General features: G+C 34.1%; 1 long non-coding RNA gene across 1 annotated transcript; it reads left to right on the top strand.

The window, feature by feature from the left end:
• The first annotated feature begins 281 nt into the window (after positions 1–281).
• Positions 282–1304, top strand: LOC110134604 (uncharacterized). Its single transcript, XR_002313128.2, has 3 exons — positions 282–364; positions 558–757; positions 1232–1304. It is a non-coding gene; the product is annotated as an uncharacterized lncRNA (long non-coding RNA).
• The last annotated feature ends 4682 nt before the right edge of the window (positions 1305–5986 follow it).

A 5986-nucleotide genomic window follows, 5' to 3' on the forward strand; every position in this document is an offset into this window, starting at 1 on the left:
TAAGAATCTTTGAGAAGAAGAGAACAGCCTTGGGGTAGCATGGGGTCAAAAAATTGTGATTACATTTTTTATTTTAGGTTTTAAGAAAGTTGAATAAATATAATTTCAGGTAAAAGAGCAGACAAAGGGAGAGCCTGAGAATTAAACAGAAAAGGGAGCGAAAAATTCAGTCACTTTTCGTTCCATGAATTTATATAGAATGTTAACTATCTATAGTCATTGTTTCCTTCATGTGTTTTTCTTTGGCTGTTGATTTCAATCTCCTTTGGATCTCAGGCTCCGAAAGTTGGGTGAATTAATCTCCTCAATTCCTGCTACAGCAGCATCACCCCTGGGTCTACACGATCTCCTGCTCTTACTTCAGGTACATTTTTAATCCCTCTTATGTCCCCCCAAGTCCCTCCTCTCCAGTGCTGCAAAGCCAACCATTTAAATCAATTTAACATACTTCATCGTGTTGAGGCAAAATTTATCTATATGTTGAAATTATGAAAATGATGTTATTTTACATATTTCACTTTTTCTTTTGTTGTCTTTATCATTTGTTTTCCCCTTAGCACTACAGCTGGAAAGTCAGTCTTGCATGCTGCTATGTGTTCTCCTTTGCTTATATCTCCTGCGTGAGACTCCACGGTTTGTGTATTTCTCCCATTTTACCTTCAACTTTCCTAGTGATGGGACCAGAGTGACTCCAGGCCTTCAGCTCCACAAATATTACCGCAAAGAACATCTTCTAATGTATCATCTATAACTCAAGGTGAGAATTTACTTGGGAAAATAAATATAGAGAAAAGCTATTGAATTCCGCAAAAAAAAAAAATATACTAGGATTTAGACTTAGAAAACATTGACTATATAAATTAATTTATGGATAATTGATATTTTTATAATATTAACTCATCTCATCCAAGAGCATAAATTCTCCAAGTTAATTTTTTTCTATAAATGTTTACATATGTTTGATTCAGATCATGTTTATGATGCTTCTTACTTTTTCTATTCTTCCTTAGTTTTGCATATAGTACCTTAGTTTTTATTATTTTTTAGTGGTTATTCTGTTGTCAAAAAGTTCAATGTAACTGATTTATACACAGAAAATTTATTGAGCTCTCACTTCTTCAAATTAACTATTCTATTGATTTTTTTTTCCTGGTAGATAATAATATAATCTGTAAATAAAAAATTTTCTCTTCCTTTTTAATACTTAAATGTCTTTTTTCTTTCATTATAGCTTGGGCCTGGAACTCCAGTATTATAGTAAATCAGTGATAATGAACATTTTCTCTAGCCCTTGATTTTAAAAAGTGAGTACATTATTATTTCCTTCATTATATTCAATATTTGTCATAGATTTTTTTTAATATAAAAAATTTACCAAGTTAAAAAAGTCTCCTTTTCTTCCTGGATTAGCCAAGAATTTACATCTTAAATAGCAAATGTTTTTTTATATGTTGATTGAGCTATTCATTAATTTTATTATTTAGACCAAGGTTTGACAAACATTTTCAGCAAAGGACTGGACAGTAAATATTTTAGGCTGCAGACTACATACAGTTTCTGTCATATAATAATTGTCTTTTTCTTGTTTCATTATTTAGAACCCTTTAAAAATGTTAAAGGACCATATGAAAAGCTACAGGCTGGGTTTAACCTATGGACTGTAGTTTATCAATTCCTACTTTAGATTTTTAATGTGATAAATTATAAGGACAAACTGACACCAAAAATCCTGAAATTAACAGTACTTGATTATGTTATACTATTTTTAAATGACATTTTAAATTTCATAAAATATTACTATATTTTGTTTCTAGGTTCATAAGTGTAATAGACTTAAAATTATACTTTCTCATATTATATTTATGACTTTGAATCAGTATTCACAAGTCTAATATTAGATTGGACCATATGAAATCTCTACAAATAAAATGAATTATATAGCTTTCATACTTTTTAATAAAACAATATTAATTAGTAATTTATAACTTGACTATATTAAACTATAAACCAAATGGGTCTAAAATTTAGTAACGGTAATATTTTCATTAGCACTGCAATCATTTAATACTTTTTGGTCTATTTGAGTTCCATATTTTTCTTAATCCAATGTTTGGTATTTTTAATTTTTCTAAAAATTTATTCATGTGATCCAGTTTTCAGATTTGTTGGTGAATTTGAATGGTTTCTTGCTTTCCTTTTAATCTTTATGTTTCAGTGGTGATTTTCTATTTCCATCCTGTAGTTTGTTTATTTGTTTCTTTTCCCTTTTTACCCCCACCCTTTCTTTCTCTTATCAGATTTACCAGTCACCTTATTAATTTTTTTGATAAAATGATTTTGAATTTGTTAATATTCTCTATTCATTCTTATTTGCTCCTGCTCTTGCCTTTATTTCCTACCTTCTTCTTTGAGTTCAGTTTCTTGTTCTATTTCTAGTTTCTTGATTTGAATATTTAGCTTACTAATCATACTTGACACCTGGTAAAAATATTTGAAACTATCAATATTCCTCCAAGTATAGCTTTAGCAGTTTGCTGATGTATATGTATATATGTATATACATATATCTATATACATATATATAGATATAGAAACTATATAATGCATAATATGAATATATATAAATATTATATATCTATACCAATATGCAATTACCTATTACTTTTCATCACTAAATTGTAACTATCTTTATATTTCTTTTACATTTTTCTAGCTTTGCCAAAGATTATTTAGGAATATGTTATTTAGTTTAAAAACATATGAGTTTTTTTATCTGCTTTTTTATTTATCTCTAATTTCACTTCATTTTGGCAGAAGATAAAAGGACTGGTCCTTTGGAATTTATTCTCTTGTGTTAGATGTGTTATGGAAAAGAATATGTATTTAATGTCCATTGAGTAAAGCAGGATAGATAGATAAAGAGAGAGATAGACATACATACTAGCTTAAGGTTTTTCACTGTATTCTTTAAGTCTTCAATATTCACGTTTATTTTTGGTCTACTTGTGCTATCAGTTTCTAAAAAAGCAAAATTGCTGTCTGAGGAGGCCTTACAAATAGCTGTGAAAGGAAGATAAGTGAAAAGCAAAGGAGAAAAGGAAAGATATACTCATTTGAATGCAGAGTTCCAAAGAATAGCAAGGAGAGATAAGAAAGACTTCCTCTGTATAATGGGCTCCAGTTTCATCCATCTGATTAGAACTGATTCAATATTGTAAAGTAATTAGCCTCCAACTAATAAAAATAAATAAAAAAAAGAAAGAAAGAAAGAAAGACTTCCTCAGCAATCAGTGCAAAGAAATAGAAGAAAACAATAGAATGGGAAAGACTAGAGATCTCTTTAAGATCATTAAAGGTATCAAGGGAACATTTCATGCAAAGATGGGCTCAACAAAGGAAAGAAATGGTATGGACCTAACAGAAGCAGAAGATATTAAGAATAGGTGGCAAGAATACACAGATGAACTGTACAAAAAAGATCTTCATGACTCAGATAATCACGGTGTGATCACTTGCCTAGAGCCAGACATCCTGGAATGTGAAGTCAAGTGGGCCTTTGGAAGCATCACTTTGAACAAAGCTAGTGGGGGTGATGGAATTCCAGTTGAGCTATCTCAAATCCTCAAAGATGATGCTGTGAAAGTGCTGCACTCAATATGGCAGGAAATTTGGAAAACTCAGCATGGCCACAGGACTGGAAAGGGTCAGTTTTCATTCCAATCCCAAAGAAAGGCAATGCCAAAGAATGCTGAAACTACCAGACAGTTGCACTCATCTCACACACTAGCAAAGTAATGCTCAAAATTCTCCAAGCCAGGCTTCAGCAATATGTGAACTGTGAACTTTCAGACATTCAAGCTAGTTTTAGAAAAGGCAGAGGAACCAGACATCAAATTGCCAACAATAGTTGGATCATTGAAAAAGCAAGAGAGTTCCAGAAAAACATCCATTTCTGCTTTACTGACTATGCCAAAGCCTTTGACTGTGTGGATCACAATAAACTGTGGAAAATTCTGAAAGAGATGGGAATACCAGACCACCCTGACCTGCCTCTTGAGAAACCTGTATGCAGGTCAGGAAGCAACAGTTAGAACTGGACATGGAACAACAGACTGGTTCCAAATAGGAAAAGGAGTATGTCAAGGCTGTATATTGTCACTCTGCTTATTTAACTTATATGCAGAGTACATCATGAGAAATGCTGGGCTGGATGAAGCTCAAGCTGGAATCAAGATTGCTGGGAGAAAGATCAATAACCTCAGATATGCAGATGACACCACCATTATGGGCGATAGTGAAGAAGAACTAAAGAGCGTCTTGATGAAAGTGAAAGAGGAGAGTGAAAAAGTTGGCGTACAGCTCAACATTCAGAAAACTAATATCATGGCATTCCGGTCCCATCACTTCATAGGACATAGATGGGGAAACAGTGGAAACAGTGTCAGACTTTAATTTTTTGGGCTCCAAAATCACTGCAGATGGTGCCTGCAGCCATGAAATTACCTGCAGCCATGAAATTTCCTTCCTCCTTGGAAGGAAAGTTATGACCAACTTGGACAGCATATTAAAAAGCAGAGACATTACTTTGCCAACAAAGGTCCATGTAGTTTAGGCTATGGTTTTTCCAGTAGTCATGCATAGATGTGAGGGTTGGACTATAAAGAAAGCTGAGCGCCGAAGAATTGATACTTTTGAACTGTGATGTTGAAGAAGAATCTTGAGAGTCACTTGGACTGCAAGGAGATCCAACCAATCAATCCTAAAGGAAATCAGTCCTGAATGTTCATTGGAAGGACTGATGCTGAAGCTGAAACTCCAATACTTTGGCCACCTGATGTGAAGAGCTGACTCATTTGAAAAGACCCTGATGTTGGGAAAGATTGAGGGCAGGAGGAGAAGGGGATGACAGAGGATGAGATGGTTGGATGGCATCACCGACTCAATGGACATGATTTTGAGTAAACCCTGGGAGTTGGTGATGGACAGGGAGACCTGTTGTGCTGCAGTTCGTGGGGTTGCCAGGAGTTGGACATGACTGAGTGACTGAACTGAACTGAAGAAAAGTATTCTAGAAACCAGAAACTAAAATTGCTCATTTATATTTGTCTTTCTGTGGTTTAGCTGTAGCTTTTATATATTTAGAGTCAATAGGATTAGATAGATATATGTTTATGATAGTTATATCATCTTGCCCTATTGTATTTTTATAGAAATAATCCCCTTATCATCTTTTTGCATTAAAATCTATTTGATCAGTTTTCCCCAGTTTTCTTTGTTTTATTTACTAAGTATTGATCTCTGTATCCTTTTAATGTCATCCTGTTTGATGTTTTTAAGCAGATCTCCTATAAATAATACATTAGATGCTGGGAGCCAACACATGAGACCCTACCCCTAAAAAGGCCATAGGGGAGAAAACCTGATGGGCAAGGCGAATCAGGTTTTCAGGGGTTTCGAAAAAGTCAGCTCATGAGACCCTACCCCTAACAAGGCCGTAAGGGAGAAAACCTGACCGGCAAGGCGGATCAGGTTTTCAGGGATTTCGAAAAGCTGCCCCTGGCTCTCACCTTAAAGATGATATCTGTCTTTCTGATGCCTGCCTCAATGGACTCTGACACAGGCAGGAAGGCCTTCCCCGATCTCTTCCCAAATAAGAATCAATTTAGAACTTTAATCAATAAGTTTCCCAGGTGGTGGTATTTTATGAGATTATTCAGGGTGAAAGGAGTGTTTTAATTTAAACTCCTTTGCTGGTAGTTTGTTAGCCAAATGCATTTATGCACTTGGTACTAATATGCATGATTGCTTATAATATCCTAATCATAAAATAGCATAAAGAACCTGATTATGTAAAAGCCCTAATAGATACAGAGCCCTTTAAAGGGGTAAAGGAGTTCTATTAGAAAACATAAGAAAAATTATTCTATAGGTGGTTATTGGGTTGTGATTTGCTTGCTGTGTTTTGCTTGCTGTGTTTTGCTTTTAA

Source organism: Odocoileus virginianus, chromosome 21 (genome assembly GCF_023699985.2).
Source record: "Odocoileus virginianus isolate 20LAN1187 ecotype Illinois chromosome 21, Ovbor_1.2, whole genome shotgun sequence".
In the NCBI taxonomy this organism is placed as follows: Eukaryota; Metazoa; Chordata; class Mammalia; order Artiodactyla; family Cervidae; genus Odocoileus; species Odocoileus virginianus.